At 40.0% G+C, this 26,314-nt stretch overlaps 1 protein-coding gene and 1 pseudogene across 1 annotated transcript in view; one reads left to right on the top strand and one right to left on the bottom strand.

Moving 5' to 3' along the window:
* Positions 1 to 26,314, bottom strand: part of CCDC192 (coiled-coil domain containing 192) — a 171,766-nt gene that overhangs the window by 2,628 nt on the left and 142,824 nt on the right.
* Positions 5,830 to 6,402, top strand: LOC132596964 (double homeobox protein B-like; annotated as a pseudogene).

The following is a 26,314-nucleotide window of genomic DNA, read 5'->3' as shown; positions in this document are numbered from 1 at the left end:
TTCCATATATATGTTTTAGCATATGGTATTTATTTTTCTCTTTCTGACATACTTCACTCTGTATGACAGTCTCTAGGTCCATCCACCTCACTACAAACAACTCAATTTTGTTTCTTTTTATGGCTGAGTAATATTCCATTGTATATGTGTGCCAGTCTTCTTTATCCATTCATCTATCGATGGACACTTGGGTTTGGATGAGCAGTCTTTGAAACAAAGGTGGTTGTGTTCCCTGCTGATGGCTCTTGTTAACATGTACAGTTGTTATTCGGGAGGGAGGATTGCTGGTCCTCAACTATTAGCACAGAGATCATGTCTTCTGTTACTCTAGAAGGTAGAGGCATGGAAATCTGGGCTTGGGAGAATGGGTTCTTAGGGGTTGAAGTGAGTTTCAACAGGAGAGGAAAGAATAGAAGGGAAATGGCAGCAAGAGGCAGTGGGAAGATGTTAAGGAAAGGAATGGCAGGCAGGATAGAGAGGGCTGGGCACTGTGAGGCTCGGGGACAAAGGGGGCATCAGAAGCATCTCTCCTTGTCTATGTCTGTCAGATTCTCCTTTCTCGTTGACCTCTCCTTCAATACTTTCTTTCCCCAGTTTTCCCTCTCTTTTTAGGAGAAGTTATTTTCTACCAATTGCACAGGGAAGAAAGGAGTTTAGCATCATTCCCAAAAGCAAACTGGTCAAAAATATTTTTTTAATTTGTTTTTTAAAAAAATAACGCAATATAGGTAAGACACTTCTTTCACTGAATTCTAATGATAAAGGGGTAAAAATGCAGCAGGGTGGCCTTACATAGGCAATCACAGTCACCAGGTCTATACCCTCTGTCTCTGCCCTCTCGGAAGAGTGTAGTAGAGGGAGAAAGTAGAATGACAATGAGAGAAAGAGAGTCAGGGTGTCTTGGTTAGCTCAGGCTACCACAACAAAATACTGTAGACTGGGTATCTTAAAGAACAGAAATTTATTGTCATAGATCTAGAGCTTGGGAGCCCTAGATCAGGGTGCCAGTGTGGTTGGGTTCTGGTGAGGACTCTCAGCCTGATTTGCAGACAGCTGCCTTCTTGCTGTGTCTGCACATGGTAGAGAAAGAGATCACAGGTTCTTCTTATGAGGGCACTAGCCTCATTCAGAGGGCCCTGCCCTCATGACCTCATCTAACCTAATTACCTCCCAAAGGCACCATCTCTAAATACTAGTACATTGGGGGGTTAGGGCTTCAACATATGGATTTTTGTGGGGGACACAATTCTGCCTAGCACAGGGAGAAGATAATTGGAAAAAGTGTAGAGAAGAAACATGAGGCTGAAAAAAGGAGAGATGGCATGAGACCTTTAATTCTACTGTAATGTTTTCATGTATTACATGAAAATGCCGATAAGGAGACAAGCTAAAGAATGGGTGTGCCAAAAAGGAGATTTCTCATACAAGTATATTTTACCATTAAATGATCTCTTTACACATATAAGAAAAATATTTTTGTTCCGTTTCTAAACACGTATGAATAATAAAAGTGTTTTAAACTTTTCAATAAAGTGAGGGACTCCAGGATTCACATCCTATTTGTATTGGAAACAGCCCAAGGCCACTCCAATAAATTTTTCAGACTCTACCACTAAACTTCACATAATCTTGTCTGCACTGCTCTTCCCTACTCCAAACTCCCTCATCTGTAATAGGAAGGGATGTGTGTCCCTAAGGTCCTGACAGCTCTACATGCCCCCAGATCTCAAACACCTCTTGTCTTCCATGGCCTTTTGCTAGAAGCTCAGATAGTCTTGCCAAGGCCATGGCTGCCTGAGATGTGGAGGATTCTGTCTGCTGACCAGATAATCTCAGGTTTAACCTTATACCCAGAGGCAGTAGGAGACCCAGAGACAAGAGAGAATCTTCTCTCTGTCAGACAGAGGGGACAAACCTGACTAGCGACAGTCAGGGTATGATGTCATCACAATTGCTACTATTGTAGAGGTTTTTACAAGCATACATTATTTTTCAGGATTTCCCCTCTTTCTGCCTTACAAAGGTGGGAAGCAGGAATGAGACTGCGGGTTTAGGGTCACGGCAAAGAGGAGGCAGGAGAAGGGGTGGTGATAGTTGTGCAGGTTTAGAAAGAGGACAGACAATAGGAGCCTTCTTCCAGCTGGGCCAGGCTACGTTCAGGTTTCTAAGTCACCCTTGAAGGACAAAATGCCTTTGGCCATTTGCAGCTTCCCATTCTTTATACCCTCAAAACCTTCATGCTCTTAGCACAGGGTCACATGAGAGTCATGTCAAAAATGACTAAATTGACAACAGCAGAGGTAATTGTACTTTGAGAAGCTTAGGGACTTAGAGTTGGAATGTGTGCTTTGCGGGTGCTCTGATCTCACCTGTACAGGAATTATTTCTGCAGCATCCCTAAATGATGATTTTCTAAGTGGCTTGCAGACATTGGTGTCCCTCAAGCTCTTCCTGGGTCAGCTGCCAATTGTAATCAAAGAATGAAATTTGCATTTTGCCACAAGTGCAGCTGCCTTTTGTTATAGAGCTATCTGACAGGTGGAAGGCTGTCATGGACAGACTGGAGGAGAGCAGAGTACAACTTACAGCTAATCAGAGGAAAGAGGTGTAGTGTGAAAAGTGGCCAACAAATGGCTGGAAAGCTTTTTAAAATTTTTATAAATATTTCTTTCTAAAAAGGGGTGTTCCCCTTTTGATCCCTTTACTGATATCACCACCCAAAAATGTTCATTGAGCAGAGAAACGCTAAGAACCACTGATCGAGCATCTGATTCCAATACCTCTAACAGTGGGAAACACACTTCTTCCCAGTTAGATCTCAAGCATCCTTCATGGTCATCTTTTTCATTCATTCATTCATTCATTCAATAATTAGTTCGGTAACTGGGACCCTGCACATAGAGAATAAATCAGATGCCTGCTGGCTCCAGTCACAGTTCCACAGTTGGGTAGGAGAGGCAACACTGAGTTAGGCCCTAGAGGACACACAGGATTTAGCTTAAACAAGCATCTCCACTGGGTACTCACCTGTGGACATTTACTTTTCTCTCTGCCTTTCAAGCTGACTGCTGAGGCTGCCAGGTATTTAAGAAAGACGCCCACTGGTGAAGTGATTAAATACCTCGCTCCCCTCAGAGGCACCCAGGATTACTGTTTGGCCTAAAAGACTATGTCAGCTTCCTCCTCTGCTCAAATGCCCATCACTCTGACTCACCTTCATGCTGGTTTTGAAAGCTGTGTATATTTCACAGTAACCACCGAGGGAGTACAATTTCATCTGTTACCATACTTGGACTTGAAAATTGGCACCTCCTTGTAAATATATCCCTCTCGTTACTTGGATAAAATCCAAAATGACAAAAACCTTCCTAATTTTCTCTCCTTCTCTAGACTGTTGCAATGAACATTTGAGAATGGTAATTCTCTGCAGTGAAATGATTCACTTACATTTTGCATTCTTGTAGCACAAATGTTTTACCTCTTGAAAATCAGGTTTGTCTTACATCCTGCAGACTTGTGTATCCTCCTCCATCAATGTTTTTATTTGAACACTTAGAATACATTTGAAGTTGGCAAATTTGTTGACTTGGGAAAAAACCAAGTAGCATTATAAGAACAGATTGACCTGGCAAATAAGTTTAGTCAGTTAAAATAATTAAAAAACAGTCTGATATTTGCTAGGAAGTTTTGATATGTATCACAAAACTCCCCATATCATAATGATGACCTGTCTTATAACAGGATTGTGTTTTAGAGGAAAAGTTTGAGGTGCAATTGTAGACTGGAGCAAATAGACATTTTCACCTAGCAACAGCCCAACAGTCCCATACCTAAGAGCTTAAAAATATCTGTCTGTTTTAATAAGTGCTTTGGAAGGACAACATACTTAGTTGAAACCTTGATGGAAAGGCTGTAGCCCTGATGACATGGGGAAGTGCTCCGGAGAGCAAAGGGATCAGAGAGCCTATAGAACACTTGATGAAAAAAAAAAAAAAAAACACTTAGGAAAAGCAAGGAGTGAGAGAGACTGTGTAGGAAGTACTTGTTGCTTCAAGCTCCTTGGCCTCAAGCAGACGCTGTTCCTGCGCCAGTCCCCAGAGCCAGCATGTGGGGTCTGCTGATACGGATGCTTTGAGGACTTGTTTAGTGTTTGGGTACCAGGTGGAATGAAAAGCACTACTCATTAACCACTAGTGTCACTCCTGTGCTGGCAGGATGCTCTCACCGTGAGACATGTGTGGGAGCCAAGCAGGCCGAGGGAACTGCAGATTCCCAGTGTCCTTCCTTTGTCACTCTGAAGCATAAACACACTGTGATATCCATGCTTAGCATTTATGGAGATGGTTAATGCTCTCTCACCCAGAACATGTAGTTGAAGTACTGCAGTAGCTTCATATCTGGCCACACTGCTTCTGCTACTGCCCTTTCAGTCTGCCTTCAACTCTGCCCGGAGAGGTTTCATTAAAACATAGGTTGGGTGTAAACACTCTCTTGTCCAAAATTCTTCAATAGTTTTTCATTTCATGTAGACTAAAAACCCAAGTGCTTACACCGACCCGTGTGATCTGGCCCCCCTGTGCCTTGCTGACACACCTCCTATGCACCCTCCTCTCCTCATTCACCCTGCTACATTCCCACCAACATCTTCGCTATTCCTACCAGACCCAGCATATTCCCACCCCAGGGCCTTTGCATTTGCTCTTTCCTCTGCCTGATAATTGTACCCCTGATCTACACATGGCCAATTCCCTCAATTCCTTCAGGTCTTTTCTCTCCAAAGTCACCTTCATATAATGAAGCCTTCCCTGGCCATCGTGTCTGAAATGTCAACCCAACCCCCATTGCTGAACACTTCAAATCCCTGTTCCCCACTTTGGTTTTACTGACAGGCTACATCTGACTACTCTATATTTTATTTTTATCTTGTCGCTAGTCTCTCTTCTCCACTAGGATAAAAGCTCGGTGAGGGCAGAGTAGCTTCACTACTGCATCCTCTTTTCCTAAAACAGCCTTGGCCCATAGTAGATATTCATTTGTTAAGTGAATAAATGAATGAACGTTAAGTGCGTAAATGATACAAAATCACCATGGCCATGATCAGTCCAGAGGTTTCAATTTGTATATCACTAGGCTGGTCCCTCAGTTTTTTCACCAGGCACATTTTTTCTTCAAACAAAATTTTTCACTAATGCAATTTTTAAAGAAAATAAGCTGTTATGATTGTACAACGTTGCAATTAACTTTTCCGAGTTTAATTTTTTTTAAATAGAAAAGTGGAAAAGTTAGAGTAGATCTCTTCCAGATCTGTGGCTTAGATTCTATAAGCTATAAAAATGGTTTTCCGAGTTGTCCACTCATCTTTTTAGAATCTGGATACCTCTTCCCAAGATGGATTTGACCAGCACTGCAAGTGACATACTATTACAAAAAGAAACCTGGCAAGGCAAGATTATTTACAACTAGGGTCAAAAGAATATCCTGCAAGCGTGGCTTGAACATGACCCTTACCCTGAAAAAGCAAACAGGAAACATATGGCCAAGGAAATTGGCATTCCAGAATTTAAAATTCAGATTTGGTTTAAAAACCACAGAGCAAGACAGAGACAATTGGGGTTCAGCTCCTCCCTAGGAGAAGACCAAATCCATGGACAAAACCAGCCTCAGCCTTATACTCAAGAATACTTAACCAAAAGAAGCCACACGAGACCAGACATCCGTCCCAAGATCTCAATCAAACATTCTAGTTCAAGCCTTCAAGAGGAGCCAATTCCTTGATACTGCAAACAGGAAAACACTAGCCAAACAGGCATTCCAGAATCGAGAATTCAAATGTGGTTTCAGGACCCAAGGTCTCTGGACCCTGGGCAGAGCAGAAGTGAGCCTGTGAATTCCTTGGTGGATGGCCCAAATGGGAGACCTGGTCTGACAGCTCTGCAGCACGAAATTGACCTGTGCACTCTCCCAGGCAGATCTCATCATTTTCCTTCCTCCAGTTCTTTCAGCAAGAACCAACCATTTCTACCTTTCTCCCGTCCCACGTATCCTCTGTCCCTTGTGTGATCCAAGGACAAAGTGTCATGATGCAGCCCATGCAGGCTGTGCAGGGAGGAGAGAACTCTCCTCTACTCTAACACTTGGGAATTATGTGCCAGTACTGCTGACTATAGGAGGAGACCCAGATACTCAGTATCCTTTCTGGCCCCAATACCAAGAAGAACGCCAGGATCACCAAGAACAGACTGACTACTGCAGTTGGAAGACTATTCTCAGCCTCAAGCTGAGCACAAAAAACAACCACCACAGGATCTGGGCCAGGTGGACATACCTTACTTTCTGCAGTGGTGGGATGAGTGCTGCCAGGCTCTGATTGCAGAGTGGGATCCTCAAAAAGGGACCCACTGAGGCAGACTGTTGGCCACAGCACACAGAGTCATGCCCTCAGCCAACAGCACCAGCAATATATAGAAACCTCAAGAAGCCTTTAGGTCAACTCCTGCCATCCACAGATTGTCAGTAAAAGGTACAAACTTTTTTGAATCCTGATCCCCAGGAAGAGGACCCTCCAGGATTTTCAGGCTCTTCTGAACACTCTGCAAAGCTCACCAGGGCTTGGGCTTCAGAAGGAAGAAAATAGCATTCTGAACCTGATCCAGGCCTTTTTTTTTTTTGATGCAGATCAGAGCAACTTAAAGAACAATGAATTAGGAAATCATCCTGTCAGGGGCAAAACTAAAGCAGGGGAAAGGAAAAACCACTCGGAAACCAACATGGAGGTTGTTTTTCTTGTGGGCAGTGGTTATCTTCCGTACTCCACTAAGTGAAGGACTGTTTCCAAGCTCCCCACTGCCTCTGGAAGCACCATGGGCACTAGGTGGTGGACATGTCTGCTGAATTCTTACAGAAAAAAAGTATTTTACTGACGAATATGACCTTCTCTCTGTAGTCACCACATCCTCCACAGTCTGGAAAATCCACAAACTGTAACCTAACTCAGGCAAGAACAGATCTCTGAGGGACATATTAGAACTTCTTTCCCTCCTGGCATCATGAGAGGGCAAACTTGAAATTAGTTCACTGTGTAGAAAATGAAGGGATGCTGTACTTCCTGATGATGTGAGCTCATAAAAGTGAGCTTTTCCCCAAAGCTCTGGGGGTTTAAATTGCGAACTAGATACTACCTCAGCATCCATCATTACGGAAATGATTAAATGGATTAGGACAAATCCATAATACTGAGTAACCTTCACTTGGAAGTGTATTTTTACTTTGACTATTTAAAACATACAAAAAATTACAAGGAAATTATAATAGCAATACCATATCATCACTGAACATAGTCTAATGACGCTAATCTTTCCACATTTTTAGTTTTTTGTATATATTTGATATATGTATATATATATGTCCATAAGATTTCTCCTCTTACTATAAATACATTATATATTAATCTAAAACCTGGGATAACCATTCTCATTCTCAGTCTTCTCCCTTTTGAAAAGGTAAATTCTGAAAACAGATTTTGGTATATGTGGGTTTACCTTGGCAATAAAAATGTTTTTAAAAAAAATGGTTTTCCAAGTTGGCACTTGGCAAGCCCTGTCAATATGGAGAATCCAGGGCCTCACTGCTGAAATTCTGCTCAGGTGAATCTAGGAGGATGTCTGGGAATCTATATTTTTATGAAGCTCCCTGGGTAATTCTGATGATCAGCTGGTTTTCGCACTTGAATTTCTGCTGCCCTACAGTAGACATGGCGAACAAAGCTTTTGGTGAAATCCTAAGAGGCAGGCCCAGGAGTCCCCTAGGCAAGCCCCTTCTTGACAAGGCTGCTGTGCACACAGCTAGAGGAGAGAGGTCACATCTGATGTGCTCTTTGTGTCGCTCCCTGTTTACCCGAAAGGGCTCTGCCTGCAAATGTAACTAGCTGACCCAATGCATCCGTGGTCCTCACAGCCCTGCTCCTCCTCTAATTGTCTTAAATCTCATCTTGCCAGTTCTAACGTGGCTAAATTATCTCCAGAATACCCAGAGAAAATGGTGAGTGTTTGGGAGTTTTTGTTTTTGCTTCTGTTTCCCAGGGCGTGGATGGATCCATTTCCTCAAAAGCTGATGTGGAGAGGAGTCTCTCTTTTCCTTCCCATGAGGAGTGACTCAGAGGAAGGGAAGGGAAGGGAAGGGAAGGGAAGGGAGAGATCAAACCTTGGAGTGGAAGCATGGCGACCCCCAGCTTCCATAAGTGTTTAACAGCCACCATGGCCATATAGGGAGCAAGTGAATCCCCTCTGCAGATATGAATCCAGGGTTTTCTTCTTGGAGCTTGCTGGAGTCGTGACATGTCCAAGAAAACTGATAAGAACATTGTCGCAGAAAGACATGTGAATACCTTGGCTCTAGCTTGGGAGGTGAAGGAGAGTTATTTGTATGGGAAAGCAAGTGAGGACGTCTCAAAGATGGTGCCACAAAATGAATATAGGCTGGGACAGGATGGAGGGGGAACACCCAGTGGCCAGAAATTGCTGGGTGGGCAGAATGTAATGCTGTGTTCCACCTCCTACCTACACCAGTAGGGCAAAGGTTTTACTAGGGTGAGGGTAGGACAGCATAAGTTAACTTACTCCATCACTCCCTTTTGGTGCATGGTTCCTTCCCACCCACTTCAGGGTCTCAGATCACAGCAGACTGTTCTACAGAGGGGTTCTTTGATAAGACACATGAGCATTGTCAGCATAACAGTGCACCTGAGTTATGCCAAGAGGAAATCAACCTAAGCAGAAGAAAGGTGTTTTGGAATCTCTCTCACCTCTTCCTATGAGCAGACCTGAAGTCCCCTCCCATAGGTCTGGCTCCTCAGAAGATAATAATGGATGAACACAATGACGGACAGCCTGGCCAGAGGCTGAAAGGTAAATATGGCTCCTGGTAGGGAAACAGAAAATTCAAGGGAACGGGAGACCCAGGAGTTTGGGAGAAAGGAAGAAAAGGAAGAGACAATAGATGAAGGACCATTTCTATGCTTATCTGAAGTGGAATCCATATGGATTCTTCTGAAGTGAATCCATATGGACTGAAAGTCACTTGGAGGAATAAAATAAGGAAGATTTCCATCATTTGAACCACGTGTTGCACTAGAGTGACCAGCAGTGAGACTTCCCTGCTTTTCTTCTTGGGTGCACAGGGGTTATATGAGCCTAAGTCCTTATCAAATGAGGAATGCCAATTTACTTTGTTTGTGTTAATTTTCAAAAGATAATACAGTTTCTGGTGTTGTATGGCATTGAGAAATAAAATGATGCTGTAGTAATAATAGTATTGGCAAGGTTATTTTTTGCTAATGAAAATTAGCTGTGGAGAAAGATGGGCTAAAGGAGTCGTCATTTTTGTTGACCAGGACTTTGCTTGTGTAAACTATGTAGGGGAACGGGGTTTGTGGAGAGGAGGCAGAAGTCATTTTAGCGTCAGTGACTTGACACTGCCATTACATGTCTGTGACGACAGGACCCTTGGGTGCAATCATTTTCCTATGCAAAATTTTGAGCGACTTGTTCAGCTCTGCTTCACAACACACAGCTCTCTTTCTTCCCTCTCACCTTGCCCCTCATTTTCTTCCTTTAGATTGATTAGCCCTGGGATGACTGTGATGCCACCATTGAATTTTTCCAGTCCCCTAGATACAGTGCTAGGTCTGGACTCAGTACTTCTTGAGTGGAGTTAAGGAATCTATGCATAAGGTGTAACAAATTGCAAAAAAAATACTACAGTGGCAAAGACTCTCTCCTTGACCAAACTTTAGTCAGGCTCCTCTGGGCCATTTTCTTGACTAGACGTCACCCTTGAGCCTTGTCCTCAAGAGTCCAGTTGTAGTAAGACTCCTGCTAAGTTACTTTGGCAAGAATCTCCCATCCTTTGTATCTGATCACCCTCAATTTCTGATCCAATTCCTTATCCTCCTCCACCCCAGGTGATATCTGGTGAGTAATGAGAAAAATCTATGCATTATCGGAGGCCCAGAAGCTGCTTAGCCAGGGGACTTGGATTTCAACTAAGGGAAGCTCAAGGTTCCCAAATGGATAGAGGTCTGGATTCTCCCGTATCCTATGGAATTGTATGCCATTGTTAGTCCCCCTTCCTTGTCAATGTTAACTTTTTACTGGCTCCAAGCGATTAGCATTTAAATGTAACTCAGTTGCTACCATCTTAGAAAGGAAATAAAATCTTTTTACTACTTGAAGCCTCTTCAGCTGTTGCTCTACGACTGTATTACCCCCTTCACAGATACATTTCTTGGAAAGGTTGTCTATACTGTGACTCCCTTTCCGCATACCTGCCTCACGTTAACGCATTAAAAGCACTCTAGCTTTTGCTTTTAATGACATTACTAAGCTAGGATTTGCTGAAGTTACTAATGTCACTGAATCCAGTGGACTTGCTTCAGTGTTCATCTTGAATGACCTCTGAACACTTGCCACTGTTGACAGCCCCCCTTAAAGCACTCTTCACTTGACTTCTATAATATGACGCTCTGTTTTCCTCCAAACTTTCTGAATACTCCTTTGGTCTCATTTTGTGGGCTTCTCCTCAGAGCAATTACTGCAGGGAGATCCTTACATTCCTGGTCTTAAACTTTCTTCTTTCTCTCTATAGATAATTTCATTTACTCCTGTGGCCATGGTTGTAATCTGTTTGTGTGAACGATGCCCAAATGACCAACGCTAGGTCACCCATGAGCTCTGGACCTTAGACTCCTCTCTTGAGATATCTCATAAACATCTCAGATAAAATATGTCCCCAGCTGAACTCAGTATCTAACGTACAAAACTGATCTCCTTCCTAGCTGAGTAAAATGGCATCACCATGCATCTACTTGCTAAGGACAGAAACCTGAGAGTTACTTTAGATTTCTCCTTTACTCCCATCCTCTTCCATCCATCTTGTCACAAAGTCCTGTAGATTCAAACCTCTAAAGATTGCTTAACTCTGTCTAATTGTCTCCATGCCCATGAGGTCAGGCAAGATGCTCCTGCAACATCTTTCACCTCTGTGGCCTTGTAATTCTTATTCAAAAATTATTTTTTATATCTCTGTGAGGTACTATTTTATCAAGGACTTTTCCAAACTCCACTATTTGCCCCTCAGGTTTAGTCCTTTATGGCCAAAAGGAACTAACAAGCGGCTGGGGACAGCTTATCAGGTGATACATAGGGGCTTTAGAGTGGTACACCTGAGCACTTGGACATTTATTGCTGGAATCTATGGGGTCCAATTAAGAAGAGACCAAGTGAAAAGTGCGTTTTAGGGAACGAACCATAAAAGTGGTTTAAGTGTATAAGAAGCAATAGTAGAATTGAAATGGGTAAGAAAATATCAAAGGAGGGAGGCCCTTGTACACTTGAGAGGAATAACAGAAACAAATACTGCTTATCAGTCTTACCTCCTATACAAGTAATTGTACCTACCTTTATTTTTATTAACTTTTTCTTTCACTTTTATTTTGTGCAATTGGTGTTAGTTTAAATTTCACAGAAATTAGACAATAGTAAGTTATTAACAGTTAACGGTACCTGACTCAGGGATGGGTGGGGACCAGACGTGCCTCTGTTAAGTTAAACTGGCAGCATAAAAATGCCCTGTTCCTGAGGACAGCCTGTGGAGCATGATTCTTTCAATTCCACCTCCCAGTGGAATGCCATTCCAATTTTATCAGCTTGATTTTATTTTTTTGAAATTTCAAGATGTAATTTCATCTTGAAATTACAAAAGATAATTCAAAAGCGTTGGAGAAATTCCCCAAGAGGGAACTCAAACAAGCTGTTCTTTATTTAGGAAATCTTCTGATATTTCGTGCAAATTCATAGATGTTTTCTCATTAGTCACCTATGCTGTCATGTAAATTATATGCCTTGAGAACATGATCAAAGCTAATGGTAAAGGAGTTATTTTCAGGTTGGGCTTAAGTCCAAGGCACTTTAGAGAAGCACAAAAAATTGTCTAGGAGACTAGTGAAACACTTAGCAAAATGCTTCCATCCTGATACTAGAAAATTTTGTATATATTTTGGATGTATTGTACATAAACTTTGGAAAAATAATATTTATAGTTTTTAGAGATGTCAAAGAACTTCCATAACTATGGTTTCACTTTTTTCTTTTTTCCGTAGCCCCTTCCTCCATACTTGTAAGAGAAGGAAAAGGGGTGAGGGGAAGGGAAGTGGGGAAAGAATGAACATTTATAGAGCACTTACTTTATGTCATTTTACTAAGCACTTGTTTAGCAATCATAACAAAGCAGAGTAAATCTTTATGTTTTGTTTCTGTTATTATGACTGATGCCACTAGAATCCTTATATAGGACCAGATCTGAAATATGCAGGCCACTTTGCAATTTCATCACTCCACTCCCCCTCTGCTGTCAGGTATTCATGTAAATCCATGCAAGCCTTGGCCCATTAGCATATCCTCCTGGTCTGGGGTCACAACATATCCATAGGGGTCATTTTCTGAGCACTTCTCAATTGATTATGGAATATTCCTGGCTTTACAAGAATAAAATAACAAGCCAGGTGTCTCATTCTTTTTTGTTTTCATCTATTATTAATTTCTGATCAGAAAAATGCTAAGATAACAGGAATCCTAGGAATTGGCAGCAGGATTACCATTAAGACTTGTGGGCATTTGTTCTGGCCACTTTCCAAGATGACCCTCCCAGTGTCTCTAGGTTCTAACCACCTGGATAAACAAATGCTTAGTGACACGTTCATTTTCAGCAGGCCAAGTTCTCATTTTGTCTCTGGTTTAAGATATAGAAATTATTTAAAGTTAATCTGTATTATGTATTATTTGGTAACTTCTATTCTTTAAACCACTTAAAGTGAACCTTCAAATGAGAAAGTGTGCCTAAAATTGTAAACGTTTCTGTTTTTCTAAAGACTCAGATTGGGTTTAGTCAATCGTGTAAGGTGATTTTTACTTGAGATTAGCTTCAAAGAATCAATATCGTCTGTGAATATATCAGTCAGGGTGATTTCAGCTTGGAATAACAGGACATGTGACTCGCAGCAACTTAGACAATGGGGAGTTTATTATTGCAGTGAAGTCTGGGGAATTCCAAAGTTAGCTCATTCGGTGGCTCACAGAAGCCAGGTTGGCTTCTCCTAGATTCTCTTGTTTCTCCCTCCTATTTGCAAGGTGGCTGTTCTTTACAGGGCATTGTCTAAAAGTTGGAAGACAAAGGAAAGTCTTGTCTTTTTAAGAGTTCGGAAATCTTCCATGATGCCCGCTGCAGATTTACCTTACGTGTCTTTGTCTATGATCATATCACATTCCTAAAGCAGCCCTTGATGCAGAAATAGAATCCCCATTATTGGTTAAGACTAATAAACCTTAACATTTTAGGGTGGGTGGGGAGGACCTTTGAAACACATTATCTACCTAATTACTAATAAAACTGGGATTCCATTAAGAAGGAAGAATAGCATTTTTGTTTTGTTTTGTTTTGTTTTTGGTGTGTGTAGGTGACTAATAGTGTCTGCCATAGTGAATAAAATTGTTATACAAAATGCCAATAGTAGTGTGGCATTCAGTACTATTTTTGTTGCAAAAAACCTGAAAGCCCAACTCTAACTGGCTTACGTAATAGAAGGAATGTATTGAGATAGGACTAGTTTCAGGCAAGACTTAAACTAGTAGTCCCAGGAATGTAACTGGAGATCTTTTGGCCTCTCTGCTTTTTCTTTATAATGTCAGCTTCTTCCTAAGCCTGGTAGTATCCTGGTAGCCAGATGATTGCCACTGTCTTCCAGGGATAAACCTCCTTCTGTCTAATGTCAAAGAGAGCGTCTACCTGTATCAACACAGAAAAGTAGGAGGATTTTCTTTCCCATAAGCCTCAGCAAATATCCCTTACTGGCTCATATTTAATTACAAAAATCTCATCTCTGAACCAGTGGGTGGGCTATACAATTGACTTTTAAGCTTATAACATTGTAATGCATTTAAAGCAACACAATTTATGACAGTGATTTTCTGACAGAAGTGGAAGGAAGTGAGGCAGACCAGCAAATGAATGAATGAATAATGAAAAAATAAAGACCTTTCCCAATTATTATGAGTTTCATATTGCAGCTATTTCCCTAGCAAGAGTTCCAATAAATTAAATAATCATTGTCTGGAAGACAGCTTAAAATAAAGCAAATCATAAAAATCAGATTTATAGGAAACATCTAGTAATAGCCACACCGGTATTAAAATTCTAGCAGAATAAGAAACTGGTTGTTTTGGATGGAATTTATTGGTTTTGAAAAAGATGAAGAAGTTATGCATGGTGACATTTTGATATTGGGGAAATTGAGTTAATTATTTTTTGGCTAAAGAACTCAGGCAGAATTAGTTTAGGTTCGCATTTGGCTTGGACAGAAATAGTCACAGAAGTAGAGAACAAACTTATGGTTACCAAGGTTGAGGGGGGGGCAGTGGGAGGAACGGGAGACTGGGGTTGACATGTATACTCTACTATGTATAAACTAGAGAACTAATGAGAGCCTGCTGTACAGCACAGGGAACTCAGTGCTCTGTGGTGACCTAAATGGGAAAGCAATCTAAAAAAGAGGGGATATGTGTATATGTATAACTGATTCACTTTGCTGTACAGCAGAAACTAACACGATATTGTAAAGCAACTGTACTCCAATAGTATAAATAAATAAACAAACAAGTAATAAATAAAAATACCCCTCCCCCCAAAAAAACCCATATTTGGCTTTGATATTTGTTTATCATTTGAAGAGACTTTTAAAATCTAAATAAATAAGAAGAAATCTTTTTAGTGGCATGTACTTTTTAGCACACAGTGATGTTTAATGCCAGGAATGTCAGCATTTCTGAAATGTCTACTATATACATCACAGACTAGAAAAAATATATATTCGTACATTCTAAAATATACCCTTGGATAAATTAATAGTGTGTAAGAGCCAAAAAGTGAATTTTATGATTCAGCATGGAAAGAGAGGGCAGCTCCCAAAAGATGCACGGGGAGGGAGGGAGGGCTCAGGGCCTACACTACTTGGGTGGCCACTGCAATAATTTCCTAAAATCTTGGACAAATCAGCCTCTCTGTGTGTCAGACTCTTCATTTATAAAACAAAAATGTCAGCCTATATAATCAATGAAAAACTTTCCTGACTCTAGGATTCTATGATTGTATTAGGGACTTTGGACTTCTGGGCATATATTCTAAACTATTTGGGGACTTAATGTGTTGTTAGTTTACAAGTTGGTGTTTAAGTTTCTTAAACCTGGTACAACAGCCCATTCTACATCTATATTCCTCGGTAGTGGGTACATGGTAAGTGTCAGATCTTGTTGCATGAAATTGGAGGCGACGATGGTGATTATGACTCAATCTTCTTTGGCAGATGAATGGTAGGAGTGAACGGCTTATTTAGTATCTCCCTCCTTAATTAGTAGCCCCCCAAACTACTTGTCAATCTTTTCTTATAGAGAAACAGCCAAAGGGTGAGCAGAAATAACTTGGGTAATACTTCTTTAGTTTTTTTCAGCTTCCTGGAATTTATGAACCCTATTGATGATAAACCACAAAGTTACATATTTACATATGAATCTGAGTCTCCCATACGGGGGAAATAAGAAAGTTGCCAAGGAAGAATTTCAATTAAAATTGAAAAATAAGCTCTTAAAAATGATTCTGTGTTAGTGGCTGGTTTAATAAATGTTTGTAAAGCCAATAGGACAGCTTAAATCTTCAAATTATCATCTTGCGGCAGGGATGGTATAGGAGTGCAGGCGTGTGTATCTCTGCACGTGTACGCACATGTCTGTGTGGTCCAAGAATATCCAGAGAAGAAGTAGATAATGTGAAACAGAAAGAAATAGGGTAAATGACTACTATTCAATGGGGAGTCCTTTGTCTGGACTTACCCCACCTGAAAGCTGCACTCTCTGTCAAGATAGCCCATCTGGCCCCTGCAGTACAGAATAGATAGAAGTACAGAGGGACAAAGGGAGGGAAGGAAGGAGAGAGGGAGATCTAGCATGGCACCATAGCAGAGGAAAAGCTATAAGAATGAGGAGTTATGGGTAATTTTGCAGAGGATGCTTTGGAAAAAAGTGACTCTCTAAAGTCCCAGCACTGTCCTATACAGTAGCAGAGTAGAATCTGCTATAGAACCTCAATGAAATAAACTTTGTGCTTTGAGAGAGAACTTTGAACAACTGCAGATAGACAGACTGAGAATTCTCTGTGTGAGTACAGAAGCCCTGAAAAAAGTGATTCTACCATTTAAGTCTGAAGCTAGAACAGTGCAAGACATAGGAGAATCCTGTGGAGCCATAGCAATGGTGCAAAATATGGCCAGGGCCAGGAAGGAATTGTTTTTTCATCCACAAATTCCTTAATGAATAGGATTGAAAATTAATAGGAGAAACTGAACAGTTTGCTCAAGGTAAATTTAGAAAACTGTATATAGTATGGCTTATAGGATGGTTTCTGGCACTCCCAATCTTTTCATCTTTACAAAGTTCTGAGTCAAGGAACTCTTCAGATATTGTCAGAGACAGGCATGGAAACCAGGTGGAAGCACCTGACTGTAGCAATCCAGTATTTGGAGCGGTGAAACTGGATAGGCAGAACCATTTCCCAAGTGCTGCTTGTGTGAGGCCTGATGCTATCTGGATGTGTCACACATTCCATGTGCATATGTACACTGTAAATACGTATACGTATCAGCGTGGCCAGGAGTCAGTGGAGCCCAGCTAAAATAATATCTACATTCGACCAAATGCAAAGTGGTTTACCTCCCATCCATTAATGCTATACTTTTATATAAAAACCAATCAACATAAAGTTTTGATCACATTAAAATTATAATGAATTAACATCAATGAAGAGAAAAATGTAAATAAATGGAATAACACAAGTTATCATTTTTGAGTGGGATTCATCTGGTTTGGGGGGCTTTGGAGATTTGAACTCATTGATTCATCTAGCAAAGTACCTATTAGACACAAACCTCTAAGATAGGCCTTAGGGATAAAACAGTGACTAGAAATCCGTCTCTACCTTCAAGGAAAAATGTAATTGCTCAATTCCTCTTACATTACTCACAGTAAACTTGTTTGTGTCAGTAATCTGTTAATTGACTCAGTTTCAAGATAAAGAATTACAAATGCCCTAATACAAAAGACATTTCAGGATGAAAGCAAGCATCTTGAGAAATATTATAGTAACTTTAAATGTAAAATACACCCCTTAGTTTCCTACAGGTGAGAGGAATGTGAATAGAATGATATATAAGAACTGTCTTCTTTGTGTAGAATATAAAACTGTAGTACAAACATTCAGGGAAGGGAGCAATCTGTGTTCAAATTAGGGCGCCTCTGATCATTTGCTCTGTGTGCTGTGCAGGGTTACTTAAACTTTCTGTGCTTCAGTTTCTTCATTTGTAACTAGGCCTGTCAGTACATCAACACAGTATCTCATAGAATTATAAGAGACTTATGTGGGTTAATTCATGTTGAAATCTTAGAATAATGCCTGGCACATGTGCAAGAAATGTTAACTATCATTATTAATGTCTACCTACTGTTTCTAACCACATTCCCCAAATCAAAGTTCACCATCTTCCTGTAAATCACTTGATGTTTCTATTTAGCAGAATGGTCAAGTAGAAGTTTTCATTTGTACAGTTTCACAATCCCATAGCTCTATTTCCAAAATCCTAAAAGCTCTGGAAAATGAAAGTTTTTCCTAGCTCACCTGGTGGTAGAATCTCATCTGACCTGATCTGAATTCACCTGGCATCAAAATCTGATCTGAACTGATAGGAAGCTATTTATAGTATTTATACATCCCATTCAGTGTAAATATTAATATATTTGAGTACGAATATTATCCCCACCCCTGTTGGAATTACCTTTCAGATTTGAAAATTTCTGCATTCTGAAACATATTTGGCCCCCAAGTTTCAGATAAGAAATTATAGAGCTGTACTAGTGAGGACAGAGAGAGTAGAAGAAATTTCCATCTCTGGCTCTGTAAGGCAAGATTTATTAAGTGAGGATGTGAGTTTCTCCAATTATAAACATCTTGGACCAATCAGCTCTCCAGATCTGAAAAAATGTGAAACTCGTTTCCTCCATGATATTCATTATCACCAGATCAATCTTCCCTCCTACTTATTATATCTGCTATAATTTCCAAGGAGCAGTTATTTTGGTTTGGGAACATTTATCAAGATACGTAATTCTATCCCTCCTCCAATTATTTTAATTTCTTACCCCTCTTTCCCATTCTCTATCCACATTCATACATACACACCATCAGATAGAGGTCAAAACAAACTCAAATTTTTGGGTGTGGGTATATGTCCTCTCAGCCCCTTTCCTGGTTGCCTTTTCCATTTTCCTCCACCTGGGATCAAGTCAAGCAGTCATGAAGGATGTGTCCTGCCAAGCCTCTTAACTCCATTTTGCCCTCCAGCACATGTACTATTATGAGTGAGCCACTGGTTGGAAGAACTGTCTAGTCTTTAGGCAATTTTGTCTGGTTTTGTCCCAGAAAGTTGAGAGCAGATCCCAATCTAAAAGGCCTATCCTTGTTAACAGCTCTTAAGATCTCCAGAGTTGTCCAGGAGAAAATTCTTCTAAGGCTCCTTCCTCTCTTTCTCCAGGGAGTCTGAAGTCATGTGTTTTAAAATTCTCCAAAATAGACTTAATCTCCACATCAGATTTAACCACAATAACTACAGCTGGGTTTAAAAATCTGCCCCCCCCCCTCACATTACTAACAGAAAGCAGCAGTCTAGCTAGAAGTGAACCTGAAAACCTCTTTTCCAGTGCACTCATGATGTTTTCTTTCCCTTTTGTGGTCAAGGAGGCCTCAAGATGTAGAACTACTTCGTTACTAAGGAGGCCAACAGTAAAGAGGCAAATGCAGGTTTATAAAGATATTAATCCAAACAAGTGGAACATTCATGCCCCAATGAGGCGGAGACCCAAAGGAAATATGGTAAAGAGGCATCTGCATTTGAATTCTCCCTGGGCCATTTACTCATTGTGTGTCCTACTTTAACTTCTTTGGGCTTCGTTTTCTTGATCAGTAGCATAGGCACCATAATATCCGCTTTTGCAGAACTACCCCAGGTCACAGAAGAAAATTACTGAATGGGATTCAAGTTTATATCTGTTTGACTCTAAAAACACTGATCTTGTCCTTGCATCATGCAGTCCTTAGAAAGTTCATGTGTAAAACAGAACACTCCCTCTGCTGCTAAACAACCATGGCTAGCTATCAATACAGCGTGAGAGAGCGTTTGGACTGTTTAACTTTTGATGATGGAACCTGGTATTGATCAGGGCTACAAGCAGAGCACAGTGTTAAATCAGTGTTAAATCTAAAAGACTACCTTGACCTAAGTAACAGGGTGTCAACAGGTGGGGCAATCTGCAGCTGGCTGTGGTTCTTCTGTAGTAGAAGGTAAACCTGGTTACAGGGTAGCACGTAGCAAACCTTAGGAAGTCCCACTGAAAGCATCTGGAGCTCATTGAGAGCTGAACAGAAGAGGAAAAACTATAGCAGAAATTTCAGTTGCATACAAAAATCTAAACAGAGAGTGGAGAGTCCCTCCTCCGAGCAATCCTGGGTGTCTCAGATATGATGGCTCCAAGGAATACTTCCTTATCACCAAAAGGAACCCATTTAAGACAAGAGACTGACTGCCCGCATCCCTTTCAAGAAGATTTCATTACCTAGGAGCTAGTTTTCTCCCCTGGTTTCTGTAAAGGCAGAAGCCCTTGGCTTCCTGGGATACTTAAGTTTCAAAAGCCCTTTGGTATAACCTTTAACCACCACACTTAAAAAGTTAACAACAGGGTCCTACTGTACAGCACAGGGAACTGTATTCAATATCCTGTGATAAACCATAATGGAAAAGAATTTTGAAAAGAATGTATATATATGTATAACTGAATCACTTTGCTATACAGCAGAAATTAACACAACATTGTAAATCAACTATACTTCAATTAAGAAAAAGAAAACAGTAAAATATCACTTCTCTTTTTCCTAGACCCAGGAACATGTTCACGCTGGAGATAACAGGAAAACAGCTTTATAAGCCATTGTTGTATGCTGTTAATGAGGGTGTGCAATTTATGCTTTGAAAGGGGGCTCCTGGAAGAACAGCCTGAAGACACCGTCTCAGGTCAGTGACATTTCCTGCTGGATATTGTTTGCTGACAAAAACTTTTTTTTGGTGAGAGGTTGAGGTGGTGGGTGTGTAACTAAGTGGGTATAGGTCTTAAACTAACGGGTGAAGGGCTTGAAATAAGGTAAAAATAGGGAACTGTGGTATTCATTCCCTCCCTCTTTCTCAGTTTTACTGTATGTTGTCACATCCCTTCTGTGGACCGTGAAGAAAAAAATGCTCCCTCTATATCTCTATTTCTATCAATAAATACATATAAATTATGGAGCACACCAACTGACTGAGAGGAATACATTATGTTCTGTTTTAGTTCCCCGTGATCAAGTTATAGGAGAGGGTATCGTTTTAGGGTCCATTTCGACTATAAGTAAGCAGTAACACGTCCAGAATCACGAGGACCTCCCAAATTTATACAGTAGCAGCAGGTTTTCGACAGCCATCAGCACACTGTGGATTATTGTTAGTATTTGCCCGTCTAAATCTCTGACCCCTCCTCTGGCCTGTGAACTCCTTGGGGACTGAGGCAGGGTGTCACCTGGTTTCTGATCTCCAGGGTTTGCACCATTACGTGGCCCACAGTGGTGCTCCACAATGTTGGGACTCTTGGCAGTGCTGTCGGTCTCAGGGTATGCCTTGTGAAATTTAAGAAAGTGATCTCTGCTCTTGGATCTGATGATTGGACTGACTGTGGAGGGACATTGCTGGGAGCTATTTTGTGTTCTTAGTGGATGATGCGCCATATACAGCTTAAAGGTCACATTTTACATAAAAATAAATATTCCAGTTGACTAATAAGTCACTGAGAGCAAGTTTGTTTGTGTCTAATAAAATTACATAATGCAGGAAGCTACAGGAAACTCACATTCTGCCTGTCTCCATTTTCCAGCTAAATTAGACTCCGAGAAAAGAAATAGGCTTCTCTCTCACAGCCTGCCACTTTTAAACAACCTCAAAGGTCTATTCCCTATGGGTCAAACTTTGGCAGAATACTGCTATTAGCCTGTGCATGGGGTCATGTGAAATACTCTGATCTGGACAGTCAGTGGTCCACCGTTTACTATTGGATACCACCTTTCTTATGGCTCCTGCATGGGGAAAGAACCCCCCAGGTTTAATGCAAATGGGAAAACAATGGGAATGGTTGGAGGTCCTGCATACAACTATTTAAACGGCATATTTATTCAGTTCTGAACAATGACTAGCACAACCCTGGGGGTTTATTATTGTCTGGATTTCCCTATCACACACCCAACCATTCAGAAGCACAGCTGGAAGTTTCCTTTTATATTACCTCATTCTACATCGATCACTCTCTAATAAAGATGGATACACTAACCATCAAACCTGAGAAGTGTAGAGCATTGGTTTCATTTGAGCATGAGTTCTTTGTGATTATTTAGGAAGCCTGTATAAAGTGCTGCCACCCATTCTTGCCTGTTGAACTTTTGCATTTTCTATTTAGTGAGCATGCCAAGGGTTTCTGGGGATCCACTACACAGTGACCCAGTTTAAAGGCAGTTAGAGGATTTTGTAATACATCACCTGGAAAGCCATAAAGGCACATATCATTTTGCAGATGTACAAACAAGACAGGAAGGGTCTATCTAGCCCGTAACCTCAGGCAGAAGATGCAGACCTGAGATCACTTTGAAGCTTTGGAGACTCAGGAAGATCAACTTTTCTTTGTAACGCATTCTGATTATTTTCATCTTCTTATAGGCACTCCCTCTGGTTTGTCTAAGTTTGACATGTCTCTTTCATGCAGGCGCTTGACTTGGCAGACACAGAGGAAATGAGGAAACTGTGCCAAATTAAAATGAACACATTTTGAAAATACTGCATTTGGATCCTAATATTGATGCTTTTTCATAGGAGAGGCAATAAAAAACATCTTAGAGTTGAATTGCGATTCTGGTCTTCTCTGAGAAGTAAAAAAGTACATATAAACCATTCTATCAGGTTTTGAACTTTTCTATTTCTCTATCTTGACCAGAAAACTTAAAAAAATAAAAGATGTCATTTACCAGTTCAGTAAATTTCAGTGCATCACTGTCTTAGGTACTTTACAACTAAAACTTAAACAAAAACCTTCTCTTTATTAGAAAGAGACCAGGTGTCAGAAAATAGGAGTGCTGCTTCTAATTCTTTCATTAACTAGCCAGCAACAATGGACAAATTGTTTAACATTACAGTTTTATAGCTGTTGAGATTGGGACCATCATATACTAAGGGCACAAAAGACTGCAAATTAGGTAGCAAATTTTAAAGTTGCAAATGTTAAAAATAGAAAAAAAATGTTTCCTAAATGCAATCCATTTCAAAGAACATGTTTATCCAAATCTAGTGTGGCATACCTCAAAATTTAACTGACTTCTTTTTATTGGTCTCCTTTTTTCTCTTGGTAGCTGGGGGGAAAGGTGAACTTGAACTTGCCCACATAGGGTGACTACATCCTTGCAGTTTAAAACAGTAACTTCTCAATCCCAACCGGATTTAGGTTAGTCAGCTCTGGGGTCTTTTCACCCACCTTCTCCTATAATTTTCCATGATAAGTTCATTAAGAAGTTCATACACCATACTGCTAGGGTTTGGCAGAAAGATGCCTGGTACTTGTGTGGTCCCCTGTGGTCAGTACTGTCCCAAGGTTTGCCTGTGTTCTTTGCTGATTGGTGTCTGTTGAGCTCTGGCTGTTTTCACCTGCTTTTTAGATGTTGCTCTGGAACTGCACACGGAAGGCCCTGGTTTCTGACATAGCCCATCTTCTCTAGGTTTTCATGCCATCTCCTTGTCCCAACCCTAGACCTCTTCAGGTCTCAGCTTTTGCCCCTACCCTCTACCCTAGGACACACACTGACTTGCATATCTCCTTGATGGTACGTATGTGTGACACCTGGGAACCAGAAGTGCTCCTACTTCTGGCCAGCCAGCATGGGCTATTTTGAAGGGCAAACTCCTCAGGCTCTATGTGGTAAAGTGGTGAATTAGCCCACAGTTTAACTGGGTGTTTATACCACTGCCCATTGCTTCCTCCCAGAGGTTTGACCTTGTCTCTGTCTTGACAGACCTTTTCTCTCTTTTTCTTCTTTGTCTCCTCCTCCCAGCAATATTAAGGAATTAGGTTTTGTTTTTGTTTTTGTTTTGCATCAAATTGCATGATCTCCCTTCCTTCTCTATAACGCAATCTAGGGCCACTTCTCCAAGGTTGGGTTTTTGATATATACTATAGGTTGAATAATAATAAATTTCCACTTTTGTAGGTAAAAAATGGTTAAATATTAGAAATTTCATGTGATTCAACCTATAAAAAATATGATTTTGAGAGTCTGAAAAAATTATTATTCTTCCTTATCAAAGCCTGATTTTCAGAACTATTATCTCCCTATAGAACTTAGAAATCTCAGTTTGAATGCCAAAGTTAAACAATTATTCTTTGTACTATATAATTGCTACTCTGCCCTATCCTGAGGAGTAACCCTCAGTCTCAAAGCCTATACTTAATGGCAAAAGGAAATTCATGGGAGAAATAAAAATAAAACTAAATTGCTGAGGTTAGAAATTATATCAGAGGGTGTTTCAAAACATTATTTTTCTACCACTACAAAAATTCAGATCAGAAACTGATGTGATAGTTCTAAGTTTTCATTGAGAAAGTGATATGATAGCACTAATGCACCTATATTTTATCAGGAAGAAGTGATGCTGAAATTTATTTCTGACCTAATTTAGTTGAAGTTTGTATTGTGTTTTGGGAAAGTGAAAGATGGGACAAGAATGACTGGTAATGTAGTTTTAAGAATAATATTCCATTATACTTCTATAAATATTAAGATTAAGAAAACTCTTCATTATAAACTTTATTTCATTTAGTTCATGGTAAAAACATCTCTTAAGTTTTTAATGGAGAAACTGGTTTGGCCCAAGTTAAAGCGCTGTTAAGTTACATGACCGGGGAAATGACTAGGCTTAGACTGTTAGTATGTTTTGAGTATGTCCCTCCTCAAAATAATCATCCATCCTGGGAAAGAACCATAAAGTCGTGTGTCCCAGAGCTGAATAAGCTGTGAGATATGGACAGTCAGCGTCTATATAAGATGAGGCATCCTGTGGTGTGACTCTTCTAAAGGAGAGCAAAATTATGGCATTAAACCACTCTGAGTTGTGATTCTCTTCTGAGAAAGCACCAACCTTGAGTAGACAATAATCTGCACTCCTTCACAACTATACTTCCTATTTATTACAACCCGATTACCCTGTCTGCAGAGTTTTACACCGTTCCTATTGTGTCTAGAAAGGCAGAATGCTGAGGGTTACTGAATCAAATATCAGGCTTGTCACTTTATATTAATTCAACTGATTATGAAAGGGCTAAGAATTCTTAAAAATTTTCTTGGTTGTGCCATTTAGAGAAGTGTCACCACCATACCAAAGATTCTTGGTGATTTCATTGTTCATGTTGTGTCTACTAGTTTCAGCTGCTGGCGGTATACTTAATGGAAACTTAAAACCTCTTGAAATAAAATTGAGGTAAAATTTTTAATTACTTGAAATAGCTGATTAAGATAAAGTCAGTTTAAGGTAAAAAAGTGAAATAGTTGTCAGACTTTAACATCTATCTGTATCAGTCTCTTAAGAAAGTAAATAGTTAAAAGGTTTTGTCATATACCTAAAAATACTGTGATACAATGAATTATAATGGCTAAAAAATTATAATATGCAAAATTTTTTTTCAATGTAAATTTCTTGGGATAAATTAATAATCTAAATCTGAGGTCTCAAGTTAGGTAAAATACTTCAATTTGTTCTAAAGGAGAAAATTTGAAAAAAATTTGCCCTTAAATGAATTATTTTTATTTATTTTTTTGTGTTGCTTTAAAAGGATTAAAATGACTGCAAACTTGTGGGCTAGTTGGACTTTGTTCTTGGTATGATTCCTCTTGTAAGTCGTAGTTCAGACATTTCCAAATTCAAAAGGGATGGCACATTAAAATAAAAAGGCAGTGGTAGGGCTTCTCAGTAGTAAAACGATGTGATTTTTTCCAAAACTACTACATCCCTTAGGATGGCTATTATGAAATCAAAGAAGAAACACCCCTAAAATCTGAGAAACTATTACACCGAATGTTGGCAAGGGTATGGAGGGAGAAATTGGAACCTTTGCACATTGCCTAGTGAGAATGGAAGATGGTGCAGTTTCTGTGCAAAACACTATGGCAATTCCTCAAAAAGTGAAACATTAAATTACCAAATAGCCAAAATGAGGAAACAACCCTAATGTCTATGGACAGATGAATGGCTAAACAAAATGTGGTGTATACATACAATGGAATATTACTCAGTTTTAAAAATGAAGGAAATTGATAACATGCTATGATATGGATGAATCTTGAAGATACAGTATTATGCTTAGTGAAATAAGCCAGGCACAAAAGAACAAATATTGTGTGATTGCATTGTAGGAGGTACTTAAATTAGTCAAATTTGTAGGGACAGAAAATAGAATAGTTGTTACTGAGGGCTAGAGGAGAGGAGTTATTGTTTAGTGGGTACAGAGTTTCAGTTTGGGATGAGGGGAAAGTTCTGGAGATAGACAGTGGTGATGATGGTTGTATAACAGTGTGAAAGTATGTAATGCCACCAAACTGTACATATGAAAATGGTTAAAATGGTGAATTTTGTGTTTTGTATATTTTGCCACAATAAATAGATGGTATTTTTGATCATGAAAATCTAGCTCGCCCCTAGCAAAATAGCTGCTTTCTACCTACACTTATATTTGCTCTCACATATTCTGCCTCTCCCATTGGCTAGTGAAATAAATTATTTAATTTTTGTGGTCCTCAGTTTTCTCTTCCATCAAATGGAGAAGAGAAATTGGGCAATCTGTAGCTCTACTCGAGCTGTTATTATCACCTTGGATGATTAGATGGAAAATATTATGTCATTACTCTATTTAAAATAGACTATGCTTTGGTTTACTTTTTTGCATTCCAGTTCTCTAAGGAAAGGTTTACAGACTGTGAGTTTACTTTTCCTTGTCTCTTGTACCTTTTGATGGCCATAAGAAGACTGTTTTACTAAGGTTCATTAATATCTTGG

The sequence above is a fragment of the Globicephala melas genome, chromosome 3, assembly GCF_963455315.2.
Source record: "Globicephala melas chromosome 3, mGloMel1.2, whole genome shotgun sequence".
NCBI classification, from domain to species: Eukaryota; Metazoa; Chordata; class Mammalia; order Artiodactyla; family Delphinidae; genus Globicephala; species Globicephala melas.
Note: the sequence above shows the minus strand (reverse complement) of the source record. Positions and strands in the feature narration are given on the sequence as shown.